This window comes from Cupressus sempervirens, chromosome 9, assembly GCF_028749045.1.
Source record: "Cupressus sempervirens isolate cs-2001-9-10 chromosome 9, ASM2874904v1, whole genome shotgun sequence".
NCBI classification, from domain to species: Eukaryota; Viridiplantae; Streptophyta; class Pinopsida; order Cupressales; family Cupressaceae; genus Cupressus; species Cupressus sempervirens.
In genome coordinates, this window is record NC_143126.1 from 755098526 (window position 1) to 755124030 (window position 25505).

A 25505-nucleotide genomic window follows, 5' to 3' on the forward strand; every position below is an offset into this window, starting at 1 on the left:
TATGTGAGTATTTTCATTTTGGTATTGAGCATTTTTTTGCTCAATAGTTTTAAAACACCAACAGATAACATGGGAATATTTAGTAGTGTGTAGAAGATATGCCCTAAAATTTAAAACTGTTGGTCCTCTAGGAAAACCTATTATTCAAAACCATAGGGTTTATGTATCCAAGACTCCTCCACTAGTTAGTCTTCCTAGTCTACATCTAGTTCCTCATCACATAATTCACCCTTTATACATCCTATAAATCCTACCTCTCCTTAGCCATAATTTGAACATTCTATACCTAAAGAGGTGGAATAGGCCATGGAGATAGAAGTTGATCATGGAATTGGATTAGGTAATTTGGTGGAGGTTGTAAAGCATATACAAAGTCAATCTCAAAGACTAGTACATGAAAATGAAGGGGTAGATGTTGGGCTTGATCATCATCAGGTTATGCAGAATGAGTAGTTACCTGGGGTACTTATCACTACACCAATTCATCCATGTGTAGAACAAATTCCAAAGAAAGCTCTTGTAGTACAATCAGTAGCAAAAAATGCTCTATATGAGTTAGTTTTTGGGTTTTTTATGATAAACTAACCAAATTAACCTTGTTTGCTTGTGTGTTTTTGTGATAAGTTTACTGATCTTGTTGCAGGTTCGTAGGTCATCCTTTGGAAATCATGCTCTCATCGATCTAATCATTTTTCATTTTTGAACACCTCAAAAATAGCTTGTTTTGCAATCCTGTGACTCCATGAATGCGAACCCGCGATCGTGGGATCACTGTCATAAACTTGTGAGAACGCGAACCCGCAAAGGTGGGATCTCTATTTTCCTAAACACTGTTACCATGTGTTGTTAAAAATAACCTCTACATTCTCGCTAACAAGTTCTCCTGCGGTAACGCAAGTTTTTACTAGCAGGATCACTATAAAAACCTATGTGAATGCTTGTTCAAAATAGACACACATAGAAAACCAATTTTAAACTTTCACCTTCAATCCCATTGGCTCATCTATCTGTGGGAATGTGTTCCATAAACCTGCAGGATCGCTATTTCGCGGGATCGCTCTATAACCTTTTAACCCGTGGCCTCATTTCCTACATTTTTTTACAGTCCTATATCACGTTCTCATGACTTTTTCCCACATTCCCGCGCTTGCGGGATCACTGCTTAAACTCACAGGTTTGCTATGCTAACTGCTTGGTTCAAATTTCTGATAGCTTTTCATGCAGGTTTTACCATCATATCTTTTAGCTCATAATCATAATCATATCTTTAAGCTCATAATCATATCTAAAATTTAATTTTTTTTTATTTCTTTTTTTTAAAAAGAGTATAAATCAAAATTTGACTTTTAGTGGTTCCATAGGATATGGACTATTCTAAGTTGATTTATGCATATCAAAAATAACAAAAAAAGTTTTAAAAAAAATTCCCATAGTTAAGCTTTCATTTTGGAAGATTTTGGGTGACTAATCAAATTTTTTTTTGTAACATTGCAGGTTGGAGCATCTTACAAACCTAATCATATTTTTTGTAGGTTTTTCTTAGAATGAACTTGCATGTTTAAACACATCTTTCATTGCATGAATGTTGCTCAAATCACTCTCGAATGCCATGGACTAAAATCAAGCTTTTTATTGGAATGCATGCTTAAAACAACAAACACAATCTTGAATGCAAATTAACAAATAATCATTGCAATATTTCACACTTCCAATTTGCGCATAAAAAACTCTAACACAATCTTGAATGCCTAAAAATCAATGAACATTGCATGCTTTTGACACACTTCAATGATGCTCGCATTTCTTATGTTGACGAACTCTCGATTTCCATTATGCTGACGACGTTGTCAAGTTGGAATGAACATTGTATGTTATAAACACAAGTGTCTTCAATCATAGCTTACAAAACCTAAATCATCAATTGGAAAATAATGAGTGTCTTTTAAACCCAAGATCACATATGTGGTCTTGTTTTACACTTTTTAGGAGGCCTACTTGGGGATTTCATCACCCCTTGGGATGACCTCAACTCTAGCATTCTGGTGGAGTATAAACATTGGGAGGTGAATCGAAAGACACCTTTCTTGGAAGCATAATCTTGTCACTCTTGGTTAAGCCCTAAAGAACTTTATACCTTTGGAAAGTGAAGGTGGAGATTTGGGTTACCGTCTCCTCCCAGCTGAGTGGCATTATTTTCTTTCATCTAGAAATTTGGGCCTCATGTACCTTGCATATATCGAGGAAACCCCTAGCTAATCTTGTATATCCTAGAAAACATCTTATAGGGCTATTGGTGTGTCTGACATGATTGCATGTTCAACATCCTCCCCATGTTTCAGAAAAAATCAAATCATTTTGCTAAAGAGATCACTTGTCTATCCTTTGAAATGGTTGTTAGCAAGTCCATTCACAAGAACCCAACCATTGGTCAATCATTCAACCCAAATGAGGGGCATAATTAGCATAGTCACTGCCTCATCCAAGATTCATCCAAGCTTCCAAGCTTTCCTCTAGTATCATCATTCTTGAGATCTTCCATAGAATCTTCCTTTTTCTCTCCATGTCTTAACTATGCAACATTCCATCCCTACCCAACTCATCATCCAAATCCAAATCTAAGCTTACCAACTTATCCTAATTTGCATTTTTGTATTCCTCTGTATTCATCCTTCATCCCCAAAACATCATGTCACAATCCTATTACAATGAGGTTGGTCATCCCACCTTTTTTCCCACCCCATCCTATTCCAATAATGATGATAATCTTGTTGACTACGACGGGTATATTGAAAGCCTTAGAGATATTCCTCCAAACATCCTCCAAAATCCAAACATTCCTCCCAACTACTCCATCCTTCCTCCAAACATACCCACTAGTACTCCTTACCATGCCTTTGACAAGGGAAATCCATTATTATCCTCATCCTTACCTCCTCCTTATATTGTTCCCACACATTCCTCTTATACATCAGTCATACCTCCATCTTCCTGCACCTTCATCTCCCAGTCTCCACCATTCCAAAAAAATTCTAGTAGCTACATCCCTAGTCCAAACCCCTTTCTAAATCCTCCAATCAATCCTAGTCATATAAAAAATCACCTCAATTCCCTTACTCCTCCCAGTCCAACACACTCATCTCCAAGGAATTTTACAAGAAAGCCCAAAGCAACTCCCTCTCCCACCCCCATCACTCCTCTTACATCATCCTATCACTACCATCCCTATCACATCCACCCCACTTATCGAACCGGTTCCATCTCCTACCTTCCATCCATCGAATCCATCCAAATTCTATCCACATCTCCTCCTCCTCACATTACCCAAATCCCATATAATGACACTAATGAGTCCCTCCCCCATCAGCTCATCCCCATTGAAGAAACTCCTACCCATCCATCTACCTCACTTAAAAAGACCATTGAATTAGTTTTAGTTAATTTCTAGTTATTCTTTTTGTACTATTTCTCATCAATAACTTAGTGTGATTTCTCCCACACCTGATAAAAACATATAGTTGTTTGTTGTTCCTCCATCCACTAGGAATTAAGTTACATTTGTTCTAAAAGATAAGAATAGGTTGATTACTTGTTATAGGAGTAAAATGAGCATCTATATTTTAGTGTGGTGATTCTATATAGAATCTATGTTTGGAAAGGAAACTTGGTGTATATATCATGCTATCCCATTGCAAATTTAATGTCCATGGGTTGATGATTAAATGATGTCTTATGCCATAGCTTGACTACTAGCTAAGATGTCCAATCCTTGAGTAAAGGGATATTTTTTCCTAAGTCAAAATGTATCTAGGACACTACACCAGTAGTTTGGATATGTTGGGGTTCAGATCCCAATCCTACACCCCCACCCTTTTCTAATGGCAGTTTGGGTATGCATGCAATGGTAGAATCTATACCTAGTCAAGGGATGGAGTTTAACAAATTATTTTGGGGGTCCCATTCTTCTAGTGGTTAGGACATCATATTTTCATGTTGAAGACATGCGTTTGATTCATGTAGGGGATATTGTTTCATTCATGGGTCACTAGATCCCAAATAGATGATCTCATTGCTCTGTTGGGGCCATAGAATTATAGGGGTGAGTAAAGTCATTAATTGGAAAGGGAACCCTACTGTAAGGAGCCAACATATAGATAGTAGCCCCTCCCCCCCACTTTGGGGGGGCTGTCCAAAGGACAGAAGGACATGAAGTTTCAAAGACATTTGATAAGTAGCATTTGTGTAAGTAGTCAGAGAAATCTTCATATTTTTATATTCTTTAATAGTAGCTTCCTCTAGAAAAATGGTTCCATAAAAAAAATTATTAAAAGAAGGTTGCAATCTAGGAATCCTTCCTTCTTGAAAAAATTTATTAATATATTTGTCCAAAGGTTTAGTCATTATAGAAAATAAGGTGGTGGAAATTAGGCCTCCCCTCCTAAGGCCTCTTGAAGCTTTGAAAAAAATTTACGAGGATCCATTCACTAGAACTATGACCATGGAAGTGAAATTAAGATGGTAAATTAAATTTGTGACTCATGAGTTGAAACCAAAAACCTTTAGCATTTTCTAGAGGAAATCCCAATCAAATATGTCATATACTTTGGAAAGATAAAGTTTTGTTAAGAATCCTAGCTTAGTAGAAGCTTCCAAGAAATGAATGTTTTCATATGCCAAAATAATAGAATCCAATATTTTTCTCCTTGAAATGAAACCATTCTACTAGCTAGAAATGATCCCAAGAAGAATATTCAACAATCTAGATGTCGTCTCCTTTGAAATAAGCTTATACATAGAGTTGTAAAGTCTTATATGTCTAAACCCATCTGGAGAGTTGGCTACAAGGGTCTTGGAAATCAAAACAATAAAGATTGTGTTAGTTTCTTCTAAGAGAGATTGGGATCCAAAGAATTCTTTGACAATATCCATAACATCCTTAGACACAATATCCCAATAATTATGGAAGAACATTGGAAAACCATCCAACCCAAGATATTTTTCTCCTTCAAAAGATAAAATTCTTCTTTAATTTCTTTAGATAGAGGTATTAATGAAAGAGTTTTATTTTTATTGCTCTAATATAGGAAGGGATAGAAGATAGTAATTCATCTTTCTCCTCCAAGTTTAGATTCAAATTAATAGAAAGAAGACTAGAGAAATAACCCAACATTTCATCCTCTATATGTTTTTCTTTTTCACCTTTCCACTCTGAGATTGAATAAAATTAATTTTTTGGTAGGTTTATGTTTTAAGGATTTCATATGAAATAAATTTCTTCTTTTGTTCCATGACTTCACATAGCCTTCCTGAACCCATCTCATGTTCTCTTTTTAATGCCATGGCTTCTTCACTTAGAATAGTGCTCCCATCCAATAGATCTTCTATTGTTGCATCGGATTCACTAGAACTACCTTTGTCAAATAGTTCTTTAATGATTTATTTCTTGTATTTTGTGTCACCCCTTTGAATTGCTTACTATTCTTTTCAGCCACTTCCATCCATATTACTCTAGACTTTTGCTTCCAAAACATTTCTTCATTGGATATAATGTCATGATGCTTTACCAACTATTCATTCACATTCTTCATGAGTTGTTCAAAATAACTCTCCTCTTGAATTTGTTCCTACACCAACTTAAGATCTTTTTGAATAATCTCCTTATTATCAAAGATGTTCCCAAACACTTTCTTATTTCAAACTTTAATTTTCTCTTTAATGTTTCTAACTTTCTTAGCCACTCTGAATAAATCAATCTCTTCCACATTAATATCCCATCATTGTTTAATGTTCATTTTCCAGATCTAGGTGAGAAACCCACATTGTTTAAAATCTAAAATGAGGTCTAGAAAAATTCCTAGTCAAAGGATCCACAATGAAATAAAAAGGAGAATTATCAAAAGCAATGTGAGAAAAAGAGTACAAAAAGAAAGATAATTTATGCAACTAGTCATGGGATAAGAGAGCTTTATCAAGTCTAACTTATATAATATTACTGTCATTTGTTCTATTAGACCAAGTAAATTCAATTCCTTCAAGATCTACATCCAAAAGAGGCTTCCCATTTATAAAATCCATGAGTTCAAATCTATTCTTAGGATGAGAAGAAACACTCCCAACCTGTTCATTTTCTTTTAGGAATTAAATCTCTTGTAATTAGCCAATAGTCATAAGGGAAAATATTTCTAGGCATTTCAATTTTTTTCTAGAAATTAGCATAACTAGATTTAGAATTAGGAGGATAGATATTGGAAGAAACCCACTCAAAATTATTTCTCAAATGAATAAATTTTATATTATTATCAATGAGAATAGGAATAGCTTTTATATGATTCATATTCTAGAAGATTTTTCTACCTTGTGAGGCTCCTTCAGAAGCACTTCCAATACATCACAATTTTTGAAGAGTTTGATTCTTTTATCTTTTTCCTTAAGCATTTTTTTTTCTTGGATCATGATGATATCAGGTTTATGATCCCTTATTATATTTCTTTAGATGTCATGTTTATGGGGCTATTAATTCCTTTTATATTCCAAGAGATGATCTCTATTTATTAATTGTTCAGTAAGCTTCTTGGATGGTCATTTATTTTCCATTACTTATGTTCTATTTTCTTTATAGTTCTCTAGAGAGTTTGTCTATTTTTCTTTCAACTCCTTGTTTAGGAGTCCCAACATCATCTCTTAGTTTTTTTAGTCACTCCAACATGAGATGCATGTGCTCCAGGAATATGATCTCCCTTTTTGTTTCCTTTTTTATTATTTCCTTCTTCTTTTTTCTTTTATCTACATTTTTCCAATCTGATACCATCATTTCCTCTAAAACTGAATCCAAGTCGTCTTCTCCCCATTATTTTATTGGATATTCAATGCTTCCATTTTTTATTTTTCTTATCTGATGAGAATTGAATTCTTCTTGGTGTATTATTCTAATTCCTTTTAGTTTTATTCTGGTCCACTTCAATAGCATTTTGCTTCTTAATACTTTTTTTCTTATCTACGGATAATTGATTTCTTCTTCGTGTATCATTGTAATCCCCATCAAAAGTATTTTTCTTTTGATTTTCTATTTTATTTATATAACTTTCCTCAAGCCTAAGATCTTAAGATTTAGGTTCTTCTTGAGTAGTACTAATATCACTAGTTTTATTGTTTTCTTGTTGGGGTTTTTGATAGTTCTCATTTTCTATTACCATAACCTCCTCATTAGATTTTACCTCCTTATGAGTGATATTATTTTCTACTATAGGTGAATTTTCTATGATCTTACTATCTTTCTCAATAGTTTGATCATTTTGATTCCCAACAGTAGTCTTAACATCTTTCATACTTTTTAAACTTCTTTCTATTGCTCTTATTTTCTTTCCTTTTAAAATATTTGGGGACATAGTTTAGCCTAGTGTCCCATCTTCTTATATACAAAGTAGAAAAAAGGAATAGATTCATACTCCATAGGTTGCATCCATTTCTCTAACTTTCAGTGAATAATAATATCATGTGGTATCTTGGTCTTCTAATTTATATTGGCATAGACTTTAGCATCAACAAATTGAGATCTAGCTATTGTCATAGAATCTATAGATAGAATTTCCAAAATTATCAAACCATCCCTTTGAGGATGTCCTCATTCCAATATTCAAGAGGTAACCCATGAAGTTTGGTGTAGGAGCATCCTTGGGTTGTTGGCAGTCTTTCATCCTCAAAAAGATATTTTCTTATTTTATGTTTTCCAGTTATCTATCTAATAGTTAAATTTGGTGAACATGTGTTTTTCCTTTTCAGACTCTATAAGATTGGATTGTTATTGTGGACCTATCATGGATCATTATTACATGTTCATACAATTTAATATACACTTAGTGGGTTTTATGCTTCATCTTCTCAAGTTTTATTTTCCCATGTTATTCTTCATTTGATTTGTGGCTTTTGTTCTATATATAAGAGTTATCTTAGGTGCTTTTCAATCTAGATGGTTAGATAAAATGTGGAAATATATATAAGGTTTGAAAATTTATTATCATTTATTATACACTATGTCATTAATTCATTGATGATCAGTCCTATATTGTGTAACATGTTTCCTAATATTGGAGATTGTGAACTTAAAGTTAGCTTGTGTGTCTTGATGTCTATCTATGTAATGCAATTGAGTCTTGTTAGGTATCATGATCAATAGAGAAAGATGAAAGATCAAGGGTTAAGATTTTGGTGTATAATTGAAATATATTGGTTGTAATAGAGAAGGCCTTATAGATTGACATGTATGTGGTTCATTTGATGCAATTCAAGATCTATTGTTAATAAAAGAGTTTCTTATCAATTGTATCTTGTTGTAATTATCTTGTGTTGTTATTTGTTTGGGGATTGGTCATTTCCTTTGGGGATACACCTACATTTTACCACATTAGATGGTATTAGATAAAGGTTGATCTGATTGTTATTGATATGAGTACGTTTAAACTTGGTGGACTTGTTAAGACTTAGACTTCTTAGTTGTGAGGTCACAGATCATGGTTCTAGCTCACAAATACAAAGGACTTGCACAAGTTATGTTTATAACATGTTGACTTCTTGTTAGTGGATAAATCACTAAAGATTTAGGTAGATATATCTTTTTTGATTTAGTATGTCACCCAGAAGGATGAATCCTAGGAGGTTGGAATGTATGTTTGAATAATTCAAGGTAGAGATGAGGAATGAGATTCAAAATGTCTTAAATGGACTAAGAAGGAATCCTAATATAGAGAATGAATAGGTGGAATCTTCTCAAGATCTTGAAGTACCCAAAGTAGAGATCCTTGCAGAAGAAGAAAGATTATTATGAGCTATGGCACAAGTTGGTAAGAGTCATAGAATGGAGGTATCAAATTACTCTAGTTATTTAGATTCTAAGGAATTGATAGATTGGATTAATGAACTTGAATATTATTTTTAGCTTGAAAGTATTATAGATCCATAGAGAGTTGGGTTATCACAAAATAAGTTGGAAAGTCATGTTGCCTTGTGGTGAAAAGAATTATAGAAGGATAGAGAAGATAATGATGAACCTAAGATTAGTAGATGGAAACCCATGGTTTCTAGATTGATGGAGAAATCAGTCCTAAATATTATGAACTTAATTTGTTTAATAAATTGTAGAATTTGAAACATAAGGATACGTCTATGAAGGAATACAATGAAGAATTTTACAAGGTAAAAATCAGATCTGGACATGATGAATCTTCTAAGGAAAAGGTTGCAAGGTATGTTAATGGTTAGAAATTTAATGTTCAAGATGAATTGATTATGTTGAAGCTTAGTTCAATTGAAGATTCTTATCAATATGCATTGAAGGTAGAAGATAAGGTAGGAAGAAAGAAGGGTAAGCATTTGAAAAAAGAGGATAAGAGTAAGAAAGTAGTTTTTGACAAGAAATATGTGTTTAGAGGTGCTTTTTAAAAATGTCATAAGGATGGACACCAAGCTTTTTTTCAAAAAAAAGAGAGAATTTTTTTTGTAAAAATAAATTAAAAAATATTAGAGAGAGAAAGTGATGAAAATTAGAAGAAAAAATTAAAATAAATAAAAAATGGAGAAAAGAGGGAAAATGAATTTAATAGGTGTTTAATAGGTGACATTATTAAATGTAACTTGTGGCTAGAGGGTTTATTTAATGTAACTTGCTAGTGGCCAACTTGTGGCTTGGTTTGGTATTAGCAGAGGGCCTTTTCTTCTCATTATTCATCATCCATCTTGGAGAAGAGCATGGAAGATGGAGTAGTTAAGTGAGAGAAGCTTTCCAAAGTGTGTGGATAGAGTGTCGAATGTGAGACAGTTTACACTTGAATCTTGGATAAAGTTTGAGAAGGGCTAGTAGCTCAGGCTTGGAAAACAAGGAGATTACTTTGTGGGCTTGCAAGTAGAATTTGAGATCTTCCTTGGAGGTTTCTACCAAAGTGTGGATCTTGAGGGATCTTGCAAAATTATTATTGTAATTGCTTATGTATTTGTAACCTAGAAGGCCTTATAGTTGAACATGTTGGATGTAAATCTTATGATTGTATTATAAAAATAAAAATTATTTTGGATCTATCTTATAAGAATTGACATAATTTGGATCTAAATATTTATGTTATTATTCATTCTTCCACTGTGTGGTTATTTTTTGGGGTCTAGGACATCTCCTATGGGGATTCTCCTACCTTACACTATGTCAAGTGGTATCAAAGTGAAGGTTGTTCTTGAATGTGTAGATAGACTACCAAAGTTGAGGTAGTTTACACCAAGACCTTGGGAGGACATGCAGATAGATCTATGGTTGTAAAGATGGAAGGTTGATCTTGTTTGGGTAGATTGATCTGTTGGTGATTTGTTGCAAAGGGTTTGCAAAGATCTTCAAAGATGGCTCTAAGAGGATTGGACCTTGAGATGATTGTGAATCTCCATGATGTGGTGGAGAGGAGGTTTTCTGAAATGTATGCTTGGTTTAAAGCTAGCTTGGCTGAATGAGTTAAGGATACGGTGAGGAAGGAACTCCGTGGATGTTTGTGGAGCTAGAGTATACTAATCTAGAAGAGATTTGTATGGCCAATTAGGAGACTTGTTCAAGAGAAGAGATGACATCGCAAGGTTTAGATGGAAGAGATTGGTTTTATTGATTAGTGTGTGGATCCCAATATGGAACCTAATGAACAATTAGAGGTTGTTTCTAAGGATATTCCTAACCTTGTTGGTGTTGGGATGGAGACTTGTTTCCATAATCAGTTGGCTGAGTTTGACATGGAGATTATAGAGAACTCAATCGTGGATGATCTGGTTGTTGTTGGTGGTGACTTGTCTGTTGTAAAACATCTTGTTGTGAGTAGTGAGACCACTGGTGTTGTGAGCTTGGAATGTATTCATGGAGATCTACACATTACTACTAATATGGAGTTTGTTGTTGCTAGTGTGGATTAACTAGTTGCTGATGTGCATGAGGGTTTTTTGATGAAGTTGGAGAATCTCTCTTGATGAGAAGAATTGTGTTGGCTAAGCATGATGAGGAACTAGAGAAAAGGATAAAATTCTTCATAACTATTTGTAAGTTTGGAGGTAAATATTGCAAGGTTATAATGGATGGAGGTAGTAATAATAATATTGTATCTAAAGAAATGGTTAGGAAACTTGAATCATGAAGATTGGAACATCCTAGTCCTTGTGGTATTAGTTGGTTTCAATATGATAATTGGGTGTAGGTTAGAAAATAATCCTTTTTTATTTCAGTATTGGACCTTTTAAGGATGAAGTCTTATGTGAGGTGGTTGATATGAGTGCTTGTCATGTTTTTCTTGGTAGACCTTGGCAATTTGATACAGGACCTATACATGATTGCATAAAGAATATTAAACTACACTTGAGAAAGATAGAAAATAGTTTGTTTTGATTCCTTTGAAGGATGAGGAAGGAGGAAAAGGAAAGTACCTGAGCTTTTTCAAGACTTTCAATTTGAGAATAATAGAACCTGTGATTAATATTAGTACTGATAAGGGACAACTTGATTTGAGAAAGTTATATGATCCTATGGTTAAGAATAGAGGTAAAGGAAATAAACATCCTAATTAGATGAAGGCATGAAACATGTATGGTTCTTTTAATCTTTGAAATATCAGCAGTAGCAGATCTAAGATATCTAATGGAACAATTGGTTGCAATAGTGAGCTTAGGCATACTTCTATGTTGATTGATGAAGGTGATTTATGGGTTAAGAATAAACGTTGGATTTATTTTTTGAATTCTCTCAAATGTTCATTAGTCCTTATGGAACATATTTTATCATCTTGGGTGTCTAATGCATCCTTGGGTTGTTGAAAATCTTGCATCCCCAAAAATATGTTTTCTTGTTATCCATTTTTTAGTTATCTTGCTAATAGTTTGATTTGAAATTTACTTTTCATTTCTAGATTATGTGGGCTTGGAATATTATTATAGAACTATCATGGATCCTTAACCTATCTTTGTATAATTTAATGTTACACTTGGTGGGATTTATTCTTCATCTTCTCGGGTTATGTTTTCCTATGTTTTTCTTCATTCGATGTGTGGTATTTATTTCAGCAAGGTTCTATATTTAAGAGTTGTTTTATGAACTCTTGGATCTAGATGGTTGGATGTAACTATATCTAAGGTTGCCAAAGTTATCATTTAATGTATTATGTATTATGTTATTAATTCATTGAGGGTTAGTTCTATATTATATAATAAGTTTCCTAATATTGGAAATTGTGAACTCAAAGCTGACCTATGTGTCTTCATGGCTATATATGTAATGTAATTGAGTCTTATAAGGTATCATGATTAGTAGAGAATGAGGAAATATTGAGGGTTAATATTTTTATTTGTAATCTAGAATATATTAGCTACAATCAGGAGGGCCTTACAACTTGACATGTATGTGGAACATTTGATGTAATTCAACATTTTTTGTTAACAAAAGTTTTTTTGTTTAATTGTATCGTGTTCTACTTATCTTGTGTTGTTATTTTTTGGGGTCTTGGTCAGATTGTTTGGGGATACATCTACCTTTTACTACATCAAATACTCACCCATGTAGGTGTTGATTCAAAAAATCATTCATGTTGATAAGACATAATATGGTGTTATAGATATGGATAGATTTGTTAGCAAAGCCTTTGATGTAGTTAATGTACTTCATAAGAAAAGAGATAGAATATTACATCGATTTTCTCTATTATGAATTTTTTTATCACCCAAGTTGGAGCCCATGCAAAAAAATTTAGAATTATTAGAGAGCTCAAAAAACCTAAGAGACTGTCAAACCTTCGTGAAGTAGAAATTGCATCTTATGCAATCTATGGTGAAATTCAAGTTGCAAAGAATATTAAAAATGTACATGGGACAGTAATTTAGCACTATTGAAAAGGAATTTTATAGATATTTTAAGGTTTTTATTTTTAAAAATTGGGAGAAAACAAATTTTTGGACTTGTATATAGTATGTTTGATCTCACCTTTTGCATTGATGTCAAAGGGGGAGTATATATAATATTAAAAAATAAAAGAAAGAATATAGGAGTATGAAGTAAGGGGGATTATACTGATAAAAAATAATAATAATATAGGTGTATGAAGTAAGGGGGGCATAGAATCTATGAATCAATATATGGATTTGTAATAAATTTTTGCTAGGTTTTCAGATAAGGATGTATTGACACTTAGTCAAGTTTTCACTAAGTGTTACTATCAATGCCAAAAGGGGAGATTGTTGGCAAGTACTCATACATGAATGAATGAATCTTGTCATTAATGGAAACACAATATGATGGTAAGGCCACTTGGAATTATGTTTGGTTTTGGTTTTGGTTTATTGAGAAAATTTATTCAGTATAGTTGAGGAAAATATCAACAATTGTATTGTTTTGATCAGTGATCTTAGCGGGGTAACTCTTATTGGATACAATTTTAGATATCGATAGAATAGAGTCTTAATATGATGGAATTGTGTTCACCTTAGTTAATAAGTTAGATTACATATTTTTTGATTAAAAAATGTGAAGGTGGGCTTATATTACAAAGTATAGGATAAGAGACAGAGATCGGGCATTTTGACCTAAGGAATTAAATTGTCTTGTTATTTTAATTACTTGGAAATGTAACGATGACATCCTCCATGTTAAACCTTAGTTAGAAAGTTTTAATAACTGATTTTGGAGAAGTTTTACACATTTCATCATTAAGGATGACTACATAATATAATTAAAAAGGTATATAAAGGGAGCAAACTTACTCATGCAAAGTGAGGTATTGATATATACATGAAATATGAGATTTATGGATTATGTTGTGATGTTTTTTTTAGGGTCATATATGAATTGTTGATGTATGGGTATAATTATATGTGAGATATACAAAGGACTAATGACATATTAGTAAAATCAATTTTGGTATTGTATCTAATACCCACTATATAGAATGTATATCATTGTAGAGCAATGAGCTCTCATTGTGCAATACAACTCCTAATAGGGTTGAGAACTCTAAAAATGTATAGTCCTCTCACAAGGACCAATGTACTAAATATAAGTAATCAATCCTAATAGGGTCAAAACTCCTAACAAAAAACTTTCAGATAAAAACATTATTGTGGGCATCATCCCCACCATAGTTTTGCCTTGGGCAAGGTTTCCTCCAAGAAAAAAACATGGTTCTATGAGTTTTTTATTGTTGTGTACTTTTGTTTTCATTTTTATATTTTTCAGATGCATATGGTTAGGTTTTGAAACAAAAGTTGGAGTAAAAGTATTGCAAGACTTATTCACCCCCCTCTTAGTATTGCCTATTTCTAATAGTTGGTCCATAGACTTGAAGCTAAGGTATTTGCATGTTCTTAATAGCTTCTATTTTTTAAGTTTTACATGCCTACATATAATCTTTACAAAAAAAAATTCTAAGGATGCATTTTTCTTATATTATGGTGGTCATACATGAGGGGTTCTTAATAGTATCAATTAGGGACAAAACAAGTTTAATAAGAAATATTTGGAATGAAATTATAATAGAATATTCTCATTAATTTTTAATTCAAGGCATACATTTTTTTAATGAATAAGGTCTTTTTTGTTAATTAATAATATTAAAATACATATTCAAAAAATAAAAGATTACAAAAATATGTTTGCATTTAGGTTAAATCATGGTGTGCATATCCTTGCATGATATGGTCCTAAAAAGTAACTTCAAAAAAATGGTTCTTATAGATTCTTATTAAAAATAAATTTGTGTCATATGAATATTTAGGATAAATTACATATTTGATAATTAAATTTGAAGTTTGTCATTTTAAATAATAGATATTTTGAAGATTCTACATGTAAGTGCTTTAATTTTTTTTTATCGGTAAGAGGTCAAAGATAAGGTTAATTATTATTATTTGTTGTAATTAATTATTATGATCATTAGTTCAGTTTGAGTAGATTCAAACCCAAGACCTCCCAGATAAGGAGCTCACATTATCATTGTGATCTAGGCTCTTGCCTAAGTGGTCTGAATTTTTAGTCCAATTGTGGTAAAATTTGGAAATTGAGAAAACCATTTCTAATTTTTGGACTTTTTGTAGACTCGACTATTTTTTCCTATTCTCAAGAGTTGGTTTAATGAATTATCAAAGAACTAGAGTAGAATGAAGCCTAGAAAATATTATTATGACATTATAACTTTTCTAGGGTACCTCAAAGTAGACAAGCTTGTAATAGGATAGTTTTTAAATTCATTTTATAATTAGGACTTTGCTAAAATTCAGAAAATATTTATTTATAAATGCATATAGAAATATTGGAAGATCATCAAAACTCATTCAATATATAATTGGAATGACTTGGAAAATGGATTTTTTATCAAAAAGTAATATATTGGGTGGTCTCTTATGATCAGATCACTTTACAAGATCATTCATTAGCCAAAAAATTATGGATTTAACCTATTAAAAACACTATAAAGGAATTCAATCAATTTCGAACTTATTTTCCAAAAGCACAAAAAATTAGTCATATTTTCCTAAGGCCAAGGTTAATTACATGCTTTCTAATCAAGAAAAACCATTGCTAGTTTAATCTACCATAAATTCCTCATAAATTAGAATTAAATGCACAAGACCCTAGTAAAAACAATGGAAATAGTATTTGGATATCAACTCCCATAACTATGAGCCTTATAAATGTTACTTATGCTTTTCTCTATACCTACTTATGGTTCAAAAAATTAATAATTGATAAGATTTGTAATTAATGACTATTGTTTAGCGATGAATATTTCATATTGTTTGGTTTCACATTTGGAACCAAACTTGTCTATATTTCTTGGTGTATTATTTACCAAGATCTAAATATTGTTCTTATTTGATCATCTAGATGTTGTTGATCCTCATCATCTTTTTATGGTAATTTGGAAACAGTAAAGTACATCGTATAGTTCTACCTATAAGATCAATCTACTTATATTTGTATTTTTGATTTCTTCAACCCTTTTAGACTTTAGTTATTTTCTCAACACATGCTTCAAGTGGTTGGTCATGAATGTCAACCAAGTCATCCCATATTTAGATTACATTCAAGGTTCAGATTTTGTTCAATATTTGGAAAGATAGAAACTCGATACTTTTGGAGGCACTTTTGTTATAAAAATAATTATACGATATGATTTTAATTTTTTCTATTCTTCTTTTGAAATTAGACGCAAGCTAAAAAGGTTATAAAGAAGTTGCTCATTGCAAACTCTTATTGAACATTGCACTAAATCTCCTTCCATTATACATGTGAATCTTATTACTTGTTGCTAGGGTAAATCTCCTTACTAAGGATGTGCCTTTGGTTACCAAATAATAACCAAATCTTTAAGTCTAGTGGTTCTCTATCTCATGTGAGAAATTCCATGCATTTAAATGATGAAAAAAATGGAACCATTATAGGTTGGAAGTAATTCTTCAAAATCAAGAACTCCTAGATGGTTAGCAAAACTTTGTCGATTTCATCTACCACTCTCCCATTGATTCAATAACTCTTGTTGAATATCATTTGAGTGTTACTAGTTTCTATTTTGATCTATTTAAAAATTTTCCTTAAAACATTTTGGTATACAATATCATTCACCCATTTTTCAAATCAATAGAATACAAATATTTTAAAATGATATAATACACAGTCAATCATAAATTTTAAAAATTATGTTTTCAGTTTTGAATATTGATTAAAAAATACATTGCAGATAGTTAAATATGTTACATAATAATACTAATGATATCCATGTAAACTCTTTTAAGAATAATAAGGTAGCTAAAAAAATTAGAAACATTTATTAAATTGGATTATATCAAATTATTTCTTTATTTTAACAAGGTTCATCTTACGTTATTTAGACAACAACAAATAAATTTCATTTAATTCTAATATCATTACTTATATTTGAATAATCATTTCCCATACGACATAATTCTACAATCAAATATATAAAGAAATTAATACAAGTTCAAATTAAAATATACGATAAAAATAAATAATTTTTTTGAGAAAATCAATGAGGAGCTAAGCTAGCTTATTGTGTCTTTTGGGACCAATTATCTAATTTGTTCATCCCTAGAGGTACTATGTAATACAAATCCTTATCCAATTCAATTGATCCAACTATCCATCATGGCTTGCACAAAGGCTATATGAATAGGGCAATCGGGAGCTATTTCGAAAAGAGGTGATCTCTAATCTTATTTCTCTCTGAACTATCTATGATGATCCGACTTTGTTTGTTTTTTGAGGTTTTATATTAAATTTATATAATTGTTTAATCATTTAAAATAGAAATTTAGGTTGAAACATTTTCAATTAAGAAATGAAGGAGTGAGATGTATCTATTTTCTCAAAGTCATGGATGGTATGCTTTGGGTCTTGTGACTTATGATATTTGAAAAAAACATTTTTTTGATTATTTGACATAAAATTTTAAATTATATTTTTCACATTTGAAAGTAGACAATTAAGACTCATCTTTTCTTTGATAGCAGAAGTAGCAATATCATTCCTCTCATGACTCCAATGTTCTTTAAAAGCTCTTCAACTTCTTACATTCAATACAACAAAACCCATAATAAACTTCTCAACAATCATTTAACATCACTACTAAACCATAATTGTATAGCTTTCTGAATTAAAAACTATTCCAAATGAAGTACACGGGATACCAAGTCTTTTGTCTACGAAAACCAGCACAATACAGAGGCAGTCGGTGGATTACAGGGTGACAGCATCAATGTCTAAGTGAATAAAGAAAGAATAACATGCACTGTCTTCAACACAAGTTTCTGTATAACGGTCAAATTGGGTTACAACCCCAATGGCTTGCACATGCAACTGACTCTGTACTTCCCTTCCTATTTTCGACAGGTTACTAAGCTTTTACATTTTATAATGCAACGACATCAAAAACAAAAAGTGCAAATAAACTACGAACACTGATATTCTAGAATAAAGCATTCTGTTATTTGACTTCTTTCACAGAGAAGGAGGAAAAAAGAAAAGCAGTCAAATGGGACCAACCACCATGAGAACCTTGTAAACTAATAGAACTATATACATCTGAAATTCTGAGTACAATTTCAAAGCTTTTGAGATGAATAATGGAGGAGGGTCCTCCCAAAAAGTACATTGATGGAAAACAACATCATTCTACTTTGACAAAACTCTAATTTGTCTGCCTTTCTTTTAAGCTTTTAAGGTATTATCATAACAAACCAAAGCCCACATAACCAGTTGGGCCCTTTAAAAAGATAGCTCAGATTTAAACAAGGGAAGCAAAGCTCACTTTTGACCATGGTTGAAAAGTTGGTCTCATGTCTCTATCGATTAGGTATGACACAGACATCTCTTCTGAATATGTGCAGTTTGGTCTGTTATTCTTGTATTCTCCATTTCTATGCTTCCTTCGATATTTCGAAAATAAAACAGATCCCTTTCTCAGTATCCAAAGCAGCTCTAATTTATTAATAGACGCTTGCACTTAGGGGAGAAATTAGTTACAATGTTTAGTTTTGATTTCAATTTTTTAAAGTAAGTAACATTCTTATTTAATAAAAAGAAGAAGTTGTAGAACTTCAATATAGTGAGAGTTGGGAATGAAGTGAATGCAAGCTTATGGTTTTAATAAATCAAACATGTAGTCTTATTTTTGAAAAAATGATTGAAGTCATATTTTTAGAGTTCATAACATAAACAAAATCACAATTAAGTGAATAGTTCATTTGAATTTGCTTGCTAGCGAAGTTAAATAATTTCCAAGTAACATCTTGATTATAAGACCCCCCTTCAAATCAAATAAAAAAGGCTCAATAGGTTTTCCTATGGGGAAAGGCTTCATCTCCCAAGAAATCCCATCAAAATGGTAGGATCATAAAGGCATTATAACTCGAGGCAGCTAGTTAATTTGTCATAACCCTATATTGAAAAATGATTAAATATAAATATGTGTATCTAATTCCTCATCTAGACATAATAGTCAATGATATTAATTGAATATTACAAATAAATATGTAAATATTATTGATAACAATATTAATTGGTTAATAAATATTAATAATGATATTAAAATATAAAGATGAATATTTAATAGAGATATCAATGAATAAATATAAATAGTTCATATATTCAAAGGAGTTAATTATTAGCATCAAAACAATTGCATTGATCACATTCATGACTATGCAAACATTGTCAAATCAATGACAATAACCAATAAAAATATAGCATTCGATAATGTAATCAATATACACAAAAAAAAATCAACATTAATATGTAATAGAAAATGTATAATATTAATCAATATGCATCAGTTGACCAATATCATTAATCATAAATAAGAGAATAGCTAATGTTAAATCAACATATATTGATATCATTATTTTTTATATAAAAAGTAGCCAAAACAAGAGGTTTGGCCCATGGAGGAATAAGAGACTAGCCTTAGAAAACATGCTTACCATACTTTGGCAATAACTACACTTTTAATAACACAACATACAATAGGCAATCAACCAATCCCTTTCCTTAACATCAAAAACCCTACCCACCTCCTACCCTTAAATAAACTATTCACATTAAGCATCAACAAGAAAATGCTATCCATCAAAACCATATGATTAATAGTATCTAAGGCATTACATTTGTATAAAGTATCTAAGCCATTATGGCTACATAAAGTGTTCATCAATGTAATAATCACAGTTTTTTGCCATGCAAGTCCAATACTTAAATGAAGAACTAGGATCTTAGATATCCTCTAGAAACATAAATACAAACTAAACAAAAAGAACATCATTTTTTTTTCCTAATTGGGTTTAGTCTTCAGTGAAGAAGTTGAGCAGCTCCCTAATGGTGTCCCTACCAATATCCTCATTTTTTTGTGAAGAAAACACAACATTATGGCCAAAGAATGCCTAACCCTGAGATCATACATAGCCAACTTGGTAAAGCTCACATCTAGGATATGTTAGTTTGTGGTGATTGATTAGGGAAGTACTGTACATGCTTCATAAATTCTTTGAGGTTCGAGGCATCAACCCAAAATTTTTATTTTACTATTCACCAATTGGCTATTATTCATCAATTCACTATTCTATATTTGGCAATTGATTTATTGTTGGAATTACAATAGGAAAGGAAAACTTATGAGATGGGGGGTGGGGGGCGGGTGGTTCAAACAGTAGTTTAAACTTTCATCCATAAAATATTCACCACACGTCCATCTCATACATTCAATAAGTAAATTGAAATACCATGTAAAGCATGTACATTTAAATCATGTAAACAAGTAAACATTCACACCTATATGACACCAGATATGATTACCTAAAAACCCTCCAATGAGAAGGTAAAACTAGGGTGGGGATGACACCCACAAATATTCACTACTATAGTAATAAAGTGTATCCAATGAAGGTTACAATGTTTGATCATGAAACATGATCTACCTGGTTAAAGGTCTACCCTGTTAAAGGCTTACAAAGATTGTCAGGTCTCACCCTATTAAAGGATTTCAACACCCTGTTAGAAGTGTGCCTTGTTAAAGGAATTTAACTCACAATTAAGTAAGCACCTTGATAGAGGATTTCAATATAGCCTATTAGTAGTACTCTATTAAGAGATTTAATTGATTCTCTTCCTTTTTTCTCCTTTAACTGATTCTACAATGTAATTTCACTTCACAATACCTTAGCCACCATGAATGTTTTGTTTGTGCATTCAAACTTCTCCCTTTGCTTCTTCTACATGCATATGAAGTTTAGGGTTTGTCCTTCTTACAAAGATCTAGGTGAATTAGGGTTAGGTATGAATCAATGACTATGATTCATCCATTTTGCAGCTTAAATGTTCCCTTTTTCTGATTGGATGCATGCAATGCACAGGGATTCCAACTTAAGATCCATTCTTATCTTCAAAATATCATAATTCAATCTTTAAGTCAGTACAAAAATTGTTTACATAGTAGTTTGTGCCATTACAAACAACTATGACAAAACTATCTTACTTGGCATCTGAAGTCTCTAATGTTCAGCATATATTGTCTTCTATACTGTGACTCAACATCTAAATGACTCAACATCCATTGCTTACTCAGCTCCTATATCACTTAACATACACTATCTACTCGACACTTGAGTGACTCAACACTCACTATAGACTTGGTGTTGGCTCCTGATTTAACAATTTTGAAAATGACCAAGAAACCAAGAAAATGCATCTAAGGCTAGGAAATTCCTATGATAGATACATCTGACTATAGTCTTGGGCCAACTATAAGGAATAACTCCTTCTTCACTTTAGGCTCTAAAAAATCTAGGCAGGTGAACCTTAAATCCAACTAATATGGTACCAGTTCAAAACATATTCCTAAATCTATTCAAAGCAGATAAAAGTCCATATTTCTCCTAATAACCTATGCAGTAACAAAGAAGTGCAGTAGAAAATTGCAACTCTATGATATTCACAAGCTGAGTGAGAATTAAAATGTTCTTGCTCTTCAACATAAAATGTAAAGATGATTTGAATTTGTTGATAATAGCAAGACCCAGGTATGAACAACAAAACCTAATGATCATATCTCTGATTAGTGCCTTATCTATTGGACAATTAAATGAATTACAACCATACAACTTCTGAAAATCTTTGACATAATTCCTACATCAAGATCCCTGATCTATCTTTCACCTTGTAAATAGACATCTGCTATAGAATGAATCTCATACTCAGATAATCCTTTCATGAAATCTGCAAACCCTATGACAAACATCAAGCAATTACATGGCTCTTTGTTCCACCAACAAGATATTTTAATCACATACATTTCTAAATGAAATGCAACCCAATTTATGCTCTTTGATTACAAACTAGAAAAGATTACAGATCCACAAACAGGAGACATGATTCAAACTGAACTTAAATCCCTTTGCTACTCTTTATTTGTTTTCCTTGAAACCAAATACATGAAAGATGTACATAAATGACTCACAAATCACCTAAGAGACAAGAACTATTTGCATAAAACATTAATTATTGTTCAATACAAAAGAAATGTTGGGTGTGTAGTTTTCACAGCCTAAGCAGAGCTCCAAGAATTAAAAATTGAAAACCAAACAACCCTTTTTCAGAGGAAAAGAAAGAATTTATATGAAGAGGGAAATTCTCAAATTGAATTTGCAATTGACATCTTTCCACATAAAATTCCCTCTCTTTTCCATGAAAAGACTCTCTTTAATATGTCTCCTCAACTGCCAAAATCAAATCCTCATCATTTGATTTCAAAAAGAAAGAAATATCTAAGACATCTGATTGAACATCATAACTGATTTTGATGCCAAATTTTAATCAAATTGAAGCCAAAACATCACATAATCGAAACATATTGCATATAAGACCTTTTGAGCATGTTTTAAATGTTTTTTCACTAAATTATGCAACTGGATAATCAAAACACCCCTCAAAACACACAAATCAATCTAAAAAACAAAACCTCTTGTAGCATGTACCCATGGCATTCTGTGTAAAAAAAACTTCATATTCAAATAATTTGTCTCTCTTCGGTTCCGATGGTATATTGGAGTGCACATTTTTCCTACTAAGAACCCTCTGAAAGCTTGTTTGAAAAATATGACCCCTACTATAAGTGTCTGGTCTGCATCCTTGAATTTTTCAAAATTTTAAAATTTCTAAAGTATATACTTTAGAAAAAATGCATCTTCAGATTTAAAAATCTAAACATGGGCACTTCTAAGAAAATAATTAAAATTATTCATTTTAAAAATAATCTACAATTTTTCCTTCTTCCTCACCGGGCCCACTAGGCACCACCTAAGCTGCCACATGGTAGCGCCCGATTGGCCTTCTTATGCTACATACTCACCCCCACAAGGTGCTACATCATCACCACTAGCCCCAACCTTTTTGCTACCTTGGAATGCATCTCATGCCCACTACCACATCACACTCGAGCGCATTCTTGCATTACTTATCCTCCACACAACTTATTATTGTGGGGAAGCGCCCACCACACAATTGGGAAATGTGGCACACTTCTCGCCACATCTGCATCTCTACATGTTCATTTAAAATTATACTTGGGTGACTTGCTAGCTGGCATCCATGGGCTGGGCCCACTACATGTACATGACTTTCCAGAAAGCGGCTTGTCTTAAGACAACAAACATAGTTAGTGCTTTCGTATTTAAATATCAAAAGCCGCCCCCACACAAGCAATATGGGGTTAAAAGAGCTCCCTTTCTTTGATAAAATCCTCCAAAGTACAATATCAGCATTCAAGGTGGACCTCTTGCATCATCTAGAGTATTTGTCAGATAATGCCACCTTCACATTTGCAGTAGCCATGCACAGATGGATGACTCCCATGAAGGTGAAGCAACCCTCTCCTCATCAAGTCACGACAGGAAAGTGGGTTCATATCGAGAATGACACACCTGCCTCCAAACTTCTTGAATTTGGCATGACCATCAATATATTGAAAGATGAGGCTGAGTGTGGAGATGGTTCTGATAACAAGAAGATGAGTGATAGAGTTGCTCATTGTCTCTACTTTCTTCACTCGATGAATGTTGGAAGGGATAATGTCGGTGACAATCTTGACTACTCTAAACAAAAAACTCTCAACCCATCGTCTTTGTCCTCACATGTCCCTTCCATGTTCTACCTTGCAACTTCATTTCCATGTAGCTTCTTTCATTGGCATGGCCACTATCTTCCTTCTCCCCCATGGATTGCTTCATATCTACACTTTTTATACCCTGCCTTGTCTTGTCCTTCACGTGGAAGGCCCCTTTGACTTGCGTGAACCATTGACCCACTGGCGCCCCTTCTGCTTCAAGCTATTGCAACTTCTTTTTAACATGAATGTTGTCTTTTGCATGGATGGTCTCCCCTTCAACTAGCATTCTGCAATGACTTCCTATTGATAGCAGATTCTTCTTTGTTATTCAATGGTATATTCCCTATACTAGCTTTAGTGTTGATTGCCATTTTGGGCTATCAGCTTCTTATTGCATGGTCTTCTTTAGACATGGCTGTCTCTAATTTCTTTGGTGCTGAGTTTCTCTAAGCCTCATTTTTGGCAACTAAAATGGATCTTTCATCACTCATCCAGACAGTTCCTAGATTTTACATCTTCAATGAAAGCTAACCAGTCAGTGGATTACTTCAGTGTAGCTACATTACCCATAACCCAAAGTGCTCTTTGAGCTCATGTTAGTGCCACATTCATGTGGTGAATATCAGCTACAAAGTCAACCCCATGATTTGAAACTTGCACGCAAGACATCATAATTATGTCACACTCCTAACCTTGAAAGGCATCTATAGCATTGATATATAGCCCTTTCCCTTCATTCGATTTAAGGACACTATCAAACTCTTATTGCAAACATTTCAGCTGAAGCTTGTATGGGGTAATAATTCCAACAGAAACTTTTATACATGTGGCCTTGGCAACTCTTTGAAGGTGCTCATATATTTGCAAAGAAAATCATGCTTCATAAGTGTTTTAATAAGAAACAAGACCGCCTCTATGAGATTCTCTTCCATGAGTTATATCATAAAATAAATATGGTCTCAATAGAGGATCTTTATAATAGATTTCATCAAGTCTCCCCATGGAAGGAAAACATCTTTGACCACATCATAAACTCCATCCTTCTTAAATCTCATTGGCTATGCTTCAAACTATTCATGATATACTTTAATGTATGAAAGTGATAATTGATAACTTTAACATTTATTGGACCATTCAATGATCTATCAGCCTGATGCAATCAGTCGGACCACAGAGTAGGTCCAGCTAAAAAAAAAATTGTTTTCAAACAACTAATAGTTGTAATTGATCCATTCATCACCTGATACTGATTGAAATCAAACTCATCCAATGAATCAACATTTGAAACTCATTTTATCCTTTTTTGCAAATTGTCAATTTAATGTTATAGGGTCTTTTGACTGGCCTTAAAAATTGACCAAAACACCTTATCATGCTTTGAAAACTGGCACGCTGATTCTCTGTTCCACATAATTTCACCCTATCAAAATCTCATTTCATGAAGAATTCTTAGTCAAAAGATATTGACTGTCAAAGTTGCCCTCTCAGAACTACGTGCAAGAAAACATGTCAGAAAACCATAAAATGCTTTTGGATTTGGCTTCAAAAAACTAGGTAAACTAACACATGGGAAGATGAAAACTGGGGCATTGGTTCTCTATCATGAGGAGAGTATGGATCTACAATTTGGGCTCATGAAAAATAACTAGACTCAAATGGAAATCAGTCAAAGTGAGCCACTCAAATTTACTGACTGGAAACACTTACAGAAAACATTTTTTGCAAATGGAATGGACCTAGAAAATTGCGTAAATGGATTCGTCAAGACTTGAAAACTGGCACACTCGAAGTATTTTTGGTGGACAACACAGTGGTACAACCCATTCAATCTCACCTACCATGGAC